Here is an 8,661-nt window from a genome sequence, read left to right as displayed (position 1 = left end):
ACACCACAGTGTTTAAAAGGATATAAAGGAGTAGAGAAGGAGAGAGAAAAGAAAAAAGTTTGTCTGCCACAGAGACAGGGTGCTGGAAATAATTTGTGACTTGGGATAAGAGAAAGCACAGCAGCCAGACTCAAAGTCAGTGGAGCCTCTGGGATCATGCTTGATAATCAAGGGAGTCAAACTCAGCCTCATGATTGCAGGAACAATGATCTAGCTATTGAATCGTCTCCTTGTCCCTTATATTTTGGTTCTTCTGGTGCATAAGGTTTTTAAAGGAATTTGGTGAAAAATGAGGTCTAGAGTCATAGGAAATAATAATTGTCTGGGGTAGCCACTGATGTCTGGGTGAGATAATGAGCCTCTACAACGACCTTTTGCAGTCTTACATTCCTGACTTGATAGTTGTTTCTGGACTAGCAGCTGAGGATAGAGTGGCTGGATCAAAGTGTTCCTTGGATTTCCAGCTCTATAAAGAAAAGCTATAAAAGGCAGTATCCATCGACACATTTTCTCCTATTCCTTCATGAGGAGTCTAAATGGTCTTCCATTTTCCCACAGGACTGAGAGGAATGAAATCACTTCCAGCAAGCTCTCATTTGACTGAAGGTAGTTTTGAACTTGGCTTTCTTGGAACATTTCCTATAATCTCTATTTTTTCTAGTCTTGAATGTGTTTGAAACTTTGCTCAGAATTTTCTTCTCTCTCTATTTCTCTCCTCCAAATTTTTTTTGGGGAACAGCTGTTGGACCCACCCTACTTCCCAGCTTTGTGCTCAGAGTCACTTCTGGCTGGACTTGGGAAACCACACAAAGTGTTGGGAATTAAACCACGGTTGGCTGAATGCAAAACAAGACTACACTATATATCTATACACTATCTCTTCAGCCCTATTTTTTCTTTTAAAAATGCTTCTGTGGTACCAAGCAATAATACAGTGGATAGGGTATTTACCTTGTATGCAGCCAACCCAGGTTCAATCCCATATGGTCCCTGAGCAGAATCAGGACTGATTCCTGAGTGCAGAACCAGTAGTAAGCCCTGAGCATCGCTGAGTGTGGTTCAAAAACAAAACAAAATATAATAAAAAACAATCAATATGCATCTATGTCCATGAGATCTTTGCTATTTATAGTAACTTAAAATGGGAGAAATTATTTCCATTTTACAAATGAGGAGATTGCATGCCTAGCAGGATAAAGACTCACTCAGATGAGATATAACAATATTAGTGGGATAACTAGAACAGAAAGTAAAAAGCTGAAGTAGAAAATAGATCAGGGTGATAAATATTAGCACCTGCTTTAATATGGTTGTGTGGGAACAGTCTCTCCCCACCACAATACCCACCACCACGTTAAACTACCTTTATTTCAGTGACCTCTCAGTCTGTTTCACGTAAAACTCTTCACCCAGCAGGAAATGCTCTCAGACAAATAAGTCATTACTTCTTGAGATGTAGAGTAGACTTGGGAGACGCTGGTCATTCTGGAGGGTTTAAGAGTTGGCTCAATTAGAACAAAGCAGGTTTGCAAATTGGTTGGAAGCAAATATGCCAAGAGAATATGGTTACCAGATTTTGTGTTTCGAAAATACATTCCTATTTCAGAAAAAGAAACTTTCTAAATCAGCTCACAGCAGTACAAGATGGAAAGCCCAGGTCTGACGCCAAAGCTCCAGTCACCACAAAGTCTGCTTGGTTTCCTCCTAGCAAGTGGACCCTGCCACGTGACAGAGTGTACTCTGGATTCTGCCCATATATACTGCTGGTTCTGTCAGAAGCAGAACACGAGGCCTTGCAGACCCTGCAGGTCAAGGAAAGACAAGCCAGGGTGGGGCTTTCCATGAGGACTGCAAGAGGGTGTGGTACAGTCTCCAGCGGTGGTGGGGTGGGGTTGGGGGGGGCACTGCTGACGTCAAAACTTCTCCTCCCTCCTGCTCAAACTGGAGCAGGCACCCAGAGAACTCCCTTCTGCAGCTGTGCAAACTATTCTGGCCAAACGGTCACACGCCCACTGTCCCCTACAGTTATTCCACATCCCCTTTTACAGGCCATATTCAGTGGGAAATAAACACCACACACACACACACACACACACACACACACACACACACACACACACACACACACACACACACACACCCCAAAACCTATCTGTTTCCCAGCTGGCCCATTTTCAATCAGACAAAATGAAAACGGAGCCTGAAGTTTAAACAAAATACTCCTCTAGCATATCCTCTGGAATTTCCACACTTTTTTTTTTACCTTGCCTGATTGGAGCAGGGCTGACTTTTCTTCCAGTGTCTCCTCAGGAACATTTTAGCTACGAGTCAATATTTCTGTCTCAATTGTATATGCCTCCTCATCTGTCTGTCTGGCTTGGTAGGAAGTTTACCAGCTTTGTTTCAGGTCTTGTGAGAGTTCTTTGTAATTTTAATATATTTATTATTATTTTACTATAAATACAACTGGCATATAACCAGATCCACCTTAAGTATATTAAAACATACAAATAATGAGTTGTATTTATAATTAGTTAATTATAATATTAGTGATATTGATAGTCAATTGATGTTATTACCTTTAGCTTTAAAATTGTGGCCATAGTACTTGAACTTTGAGATTTAGATTAATTACCTATTAAAGAAATATAGAAACACTTCTCTTGCAACTTCATTGGGAAAATGGAGTGATAAAATTATGCCAAGTATGCAATAAAAGGCAGATAAATTTTCATTATTATTCGTTGGGATTTCCTAAAGTGCAAGAATAAACTTTTTGGGGGTATTTTTGGGCCACACCTGTTTGATGCTCAGGGGTTACTCTTGACTAAGCGCTCAGGAATTGCCCCTGGCTTGGGGGGACCATATGGGACACTGGGGGATCGAACTGCGGTCTTTCTTTGGCTAGCGCTTGCAAGGCAGATACTTTACCTCTAGCACCACCTCTCCGGCCCCAGAATAAATTATTTTTAATAAACCTGATTTTCTCTGCAGCTCCCAAATGACTATTTGAATAGAACAGACCCTGAACACCACCTGAAAGTTCCTTTATTTTTTTCTGCCTGGGCTCCTTAGGCAAGATTTGTTAGTAATAACCTTTGTCCTGGGTCTTGGGTTCAGGGACTTCTTCTGTGGGTTATTAGAGCTTACTTTTCTTGCAGGAAGAGAAATAGAACAGGAGCCATCCATCACTTATAGCTAGCTGACTACAAGGGAATACCTTTCGGACTCCTTATGCTCATCAGAAGTGACAGGTGTATCTTCCTTGTTCTCAGAGATTTCCTACTGGCTTTGGCCAGATATCTCACCCTTGCTTGGTTTTCTGCCCTTCTCTTTCTTTCCTCCATTCCCCTAAATGTTTCCCCCAGGATACTTCCTAACCTATAACTTAAATACAGGTCTTCTCAGCCTATGCACTAGTTATATTGAATTAGATAAATATTAGTTAGGATGAAGGCAGGGCTCCCTGTACACAGCCAATGTTTAATAGTGCTCCTGAGCTTTACACACTAAATGCCAGTAGCATAGTTTCCACTTCCCCTTCTCCCTCCACAGTTATAACAATTAAAAATGTCTCTGGCATTGCCAAATGTCTCCTGGGAGACAAAATTATCCCATTCACGAGTCACTGTTTGAATGTTACAATCATGGATCTCCTCCAAGTTCTGAGAGTTTGCCAAAAAAGAAAAGCTGGGATTGGAGGCTATGCTTCCTGATTCCTGGGCCATGTATTATTTCTTTCCAACACACTTGTATTTGTCAAATATGTCTGGTCATAAGAATAACTGGGTGCACACATGGATGTAGCAAGTGTGGGGAGAAAGTGTTATTTTAAATAGAGATTCTCAGGCCCTGGTCCTAAGTGTTTGATTTTAGGGTACATACCTGGACTTTGAGCATTAATGATCATTTTGATCAAATAAGGATTGAAAGCCAAACAGATTTTTATATTGTAACACAGCATGGTATGTATAGCTTGTATACATATGAATGTGCATACATATATGTAAAATTACATATAGAAAATATAAATCCCTAGGCCACATATACCTGGTATTTTGATATTTTAAAAACATTACTATGAGAAGCTAAATCCTCTCAAATGGGATCAGACTATTGAGCTGAAAACTCTAGTTTTAGTTTGGAATGGAATTGAGCTAACCTCTCCTCCTCCACACAAACTCCCCCTCACCCTTCCACCAGAAAACCCATCAGTCCCTGCTCACAGTCACCATTTCTCAGAAGAAAAATAGCCTGGCTCCTACACCAAGCTCTAAAAGAAAATAATGGCTTTTGATACTTTCCCAGATAGTTTGGTTTGGGCTGATACCTTTGTGGCATTGTCAGAAAGGCAGGGGGGCAGATTTCCCTTTCTGCATGAACTACAACAGCCCAGTGCCACACCCTATACCCTCTGATAGAAAGAACCCATTGCCATGACTTACACTTATCAAACTGCTAAGCCACCAAATTTGTTTTCAGATCTATAAATCTTGGACTACTTGCGGCTATATGATACTCAAAATTTTATAATAGTGTCAGCCCAGGAAATCTGATGGAATAATTACAAAGTAACCCACCAAACTCAGTGAACCTAAATAGTAACACAAAAGGTTCAACTAGCACCAACCTTAGTCCAATAAAACTTTAGAAACTGAATTTAGAAACACCATAGAGAAATATAATAATTATTTCAAATTGACCCTTGTTGATAATTTTTTATTTTAATAATTCCATTTCTTTTGTGTTGTAACAAACAATATGAGGTAAATTTGTTTGTGCCTGAATGAAGACAGGTTAGGATGGTGAGTAGGAAATTGGGGACAGTAGTGAAGAGAAAGACACACTGGTGATGAGATTGGTATTTGAACATTTAATGCCTGAAATGTCTGTATTATGAACAACTTAGTAAATCACAGTTATAATAAAAATTTAATTATACAAAAAAGAAACTTTCTATGAGAGAAATGGCCCAGCTCCACATTATCTCAATAGGCAATGATGCCACTGAAACTTCCCAAGTAGACCAGTCTTGACTGACAACTCTGGGACCGTCTCAGAATGGAGGTAGGCTAAGATAGTGCATGGGAAAATGGGTCATCGGTAGAGGGAAGATCACACTGATGGTAGTATTGGTGGTGGAACATTTAATGTCTAAAACAAATGTGTTGTTAACAACTTGGTAAATCATAATTTTATAATAAAAAATTAAGGAAAGAAAATTCACTTTGAAAGAAAGAGAAAGGGAGAAATAAAAAGTGAAAGAATGATAGAAAGAAAAAAGAAAGAAGAAAGAAAGAAGAACGGAAGGAAGGAAGGAAGGAAGGAGGAAGAAGAAAGAAAGAAAGAAAGAAAGAAAGAAAGAAAGAAAGAAAAAGAAAGAAAGAAAGAAAGAAAGAAAAAGAAAGAAAGAAAGAAAGAAAGAAAGAAAAGAAGGAAGTAAGAAGGAAGGAAAGGAAGGAAGGAAGGAAGGAAGGAAGGAAGGAAGGAAGGAAGGAAGGAAGGAAGGAGGAAGGAAGGAAGGAGGAAGGAAGAAGAAGAAAGAAAGGAAGGAAGGAAAGAAGGAAAGAAAGGAAGGAAGGAAGGAAGGAAGAAAGAAAGGAAGGAAGGAAAGAAGGAAAGAAAAGAAGAAGGAAGAAGGAAAGAAAGAAGGAAAGAAAGAAAGAAGGAAAGAGAAAGAAGAAAGAAAGAAAAGAGAAAGAAAGAAGAAAGAAAGAAAGAAGAAAGAAAGAAAGAAGAAAAAGAAAGAAAGAAAGAAATAAAAAAGAAAGAAAGAAAGAAAGAAAGAAGAAAAAAAAAAAAGAAGAAGGAAAGAAGAAAGAAAGAAGAGAAGAAGAAAGAGAAGAAAAGAAAGAAAGAAAGAAAGAAAAAGAAAGATAGAAAGAAAGAAAGAAAAGAAAAAAAAGAAAGACAGAAAGAAAAAGAAGAGAAGAAAGAGAAAGGAAAAGAAAGAAAGAGAAAGAAAAAGAAAGAAAAGAAGAAAGAAAGAAGAAAGAGAAAGGAAAAAAGAAAGAAAGAAAGAAAAAGAAAGAAAGAAATTAAAGAAAGAGAAAGAAAGAAAGAAGAGAGAAAAAAAAGAAGAAAGAGAAGAAAGAAAGAAAGAAAGAAAGGAAAAGAAAGAAAGAAGAAAGAAGAAGAAGAAAGAAGGAAGAAGGAAGGAAGAAGAAGGAAAGGAAAGAAAGAAAGAAAGAAAGAAAGAAGGAAAGAAAGAAAAGAAAGAAAGAAAGAAAGAAGAAAGAAAGAAAGAAAGAAAAGAAAAAGAAAGAAAGAAAGAAAAGAAAGAAGAAAGAGAAAGAAAGAGGAAGAAGAAGAAAGAAAGAAAGAAGGAAGAAGGAAAGAAGGAAGAAAGAAGGAAGGAAGGAAGGAAGGAAGGAAAGAAGAAAGAAAGAAAGAAAGAAAGAAGGAAGAAAGAAGGAAAGAAAGAAAGAAAGAAAGAAAGAAGGAGAGAAAAGAAAGAAAGAAAGAAGAAAGAAAGAAAGAAAAGAAAGAAGAAGAAGAAAAGAAAGAAAGAAAGATAAAAGAAAGAAAGAAAGAAAGAAAGAAAGAAAGAAAGAAGAAAGAGAAAAGAAAGAAAAAAAAAAAAAAAGAAAAAGAAAGAAAGAAAGAAAGAAAGAAAGAACGCTAAAATTTTCTGTTTTTCTTTTCCTTTTTTTTGGGGGGGGTCACCACCCGGCATTGTTCAGGGGTTTCCTCCTGGCTCTATGCTAAAAAAACTCTGGCAGGCTCGGGGGATCATATGGGATGCCGGGGGATTCGAATCACTGTCCTTCTGCATGCACGTCCATGCTATCTTGCTGGCCCTCATTTCCTGCTTTTCTAATGTAGGTAGTATGAGGTAACTATATTAATCTTTCAATTAAATTGTTTTTAGTATGAACTCTATGCTATATACATAGAATTATCACATAATTTATATATGTATATTTAACACTGTATCTAGACATGTTAAATGAACTTTCTCATTTGTTAAAATCAGGATTCCCAGAAAATGGTCTCATAATATATATTTATCCTCTTTAGTATGTATGAATAATTTGTGTAAATAGATCTTCTCTAAACTCTCAAGTTAGCACTGTTGCAGTTTCCTGAACCAAGTATTAAGTAAATGTTGAATAATGCTAGGGTAAACCAAAGAATCAATACCTGCCCCCAGAATATGGCCACATTTTCAGCCCCAGAATATCAAACATGTTCAAAATGCATATAAACTTTATGGTTCCCAGCAAAGGATCAGATAGAATCAAGCATTGCTAATCAAATGACATTAAACTAAATATTTGTCCCAAGTTATCTAGTTGAGCTCGACATACTCAGTAATAAAAAGGATGCAGAAAAGATCTAAAGTAAAAGCTCCTAAAAGATGCAGAAGGGATCATAAAAGAAAAGGATACAGAATAGATCAGAATTGGACTAGAAGAAGCTATGCTGCTGGCTCTGATGATGGAAAGGGGCCAGGAACCAAGGAATGCAAGCAGATTCTAAACAGTAGAGATGACCAGAAATGATTTCTCCCCTAAAATCTCCATGAGGATCTCAGTCTTCCCTCTATCCTGCTTTCAGTACAGTAGGAATATTTCAGACTTGAATATCTAGAACTTTAGGAAAATCTATTTGTATTAAGTCTTTAAATTTATGATAACTATTATAGCAGCAATATGAAACAAATATGGCAATGGAAATGTTGGTTATTGATGACATTTACTAAATACCTATCAAATAGGTACTTTACACTATATTTTATCCATCTTACTTTCTCTTTTTTTCTGCAAAGATATAGACCACTTTGCAAATGTAACTTTGGAGTGTTAAATAATATATAAGTGTTCATCATTAGCATATCCCAGATGCACACTCTCTCAAGCACCAACACTATTCACAGTATAGTGCCAGATTCTGGTACTGAGCCACACCGAAGTGAGTATAGTTACTGAGACTTATTTTATAGTATTTCTTTAAAAAATAATTTATAATTTTATAATTCTTTAAAAATTTTCATAATTTCTTTAAAAATAATTTTCAACTATAATTTCATGTCTATTAAAACTAGTAACAGGGCCAGAGAGATGGCATGGAGGTGGGGCATTTGCTTTGCATGCAGAAGGATGATGGTCCAAATCCCAGCATCCCATATGGTCCCCGAGCCTGCCAGGAGCAATTTTTGAGCATAGAGCCAGGAATAACCCCTGAACGCTGCCAGGTATAACCTAAAAAACAAATAAAATAAAACAAAATAAAATAAAAAAATAAAACTAGTATCAAAAAAAGAGACCACATTTTTATAGGCCTTTTACCTTTCACTTTTACTAATTTATTCTTACTGCATTTTATAAAAACTATCACTTTGATGTGGATTGGAAAAATAACAGGCTCCAAATTGTGTTTTAGAAAGCATTGTACAGACTGTCATGCTGAAAATGGGGATTATAATGGATCCTGGCTTCTAATTTTCCTCAAAACTGGCAGGATTCTGGCCCACAGTGGCTTCATAATTTTTAGAGGAGGAGGTAGGAAGAAAGGGTAGTCTGATCCTTGAAGAATTATTTTCCTGAGGAAATTTTTCCATTTCTACTACTAGTTGCTTCCCATATCCTGACCTTCTCAACGTCCCCCTTCATGCCAATAAGTAGTCTCCAAATTTATTTTTATTTCTTTTGTCATTGT

This window comes from Suncus etruscus, chromosome 2 (genome assembly GCF_024139225.1).
Source record: "Suncus etruscus isolate mSunEtr1 chromosome 2, mSunEtr1.pri.cur, whole genome shotgun sequence".
Taxonomy (NCBI): Eukaryota; Metazoa; Chordata; class Mammalia; order Eulipotyphla; family Soricidae; genus Suncus; species Suncus etruscus.
The sequence above is the reverse complement of the archived record's forward strand: the minus strand, read 5'-3'. Positions refer to the sequence as shown.